Genomic DNA, 354 nt, shown 5'->3' on the forward strand with positions numbered 1-354 from the left:
CCCCCAGGTCACCCCCCCAGCCCTGTCCTAAAGGCAGCAAGCTGGCCCGGCGACGCGCTGCCTTACCGCAGGTGCCGTTAGCGGCCGTGCGGGGAAGGAGGGGGGGCCGGCGGGGGTCGGCGGTGGTAACCGCGGCGGCTGCCGGTCCCTTCTCTCGCCCAGAGGCTGCGCCGAGGACGGGGTTGTCGGTTCCTCCCCCGGGGCTGCCGTGGGCTGCCCCCGCCCCAGGCTCGTCTCTGCCCGGCCTCGCTCTCCTCACGGCCTGGGGACCGACAGGGACAGGAGCTGCCGTGGATGAAGCCGGAGAGGCCGCAGAAAGGCAAAGAAGAAGAACTCGAAGGCCACCCGGCCGGC

The sequence above is a fragment of the Haliaeetus leucocephalus genome, unplaced genomic scaffold (genome assembly GCF_000737465.1).
Source record: "Haliaeetus leucocephalus isolate CR32 unplaced genomic scaffold, Haliaeetus_leucocephalus-4.0 Scaffold384, whole genome shotgun sequence".
NCBI classification, from domain to species: Eukaryota; Metazoa; Chordata; class Aves; order Accipitriformes; family Accipitridae; genus Haliaeetus; species Haliaeetus leucocephalus.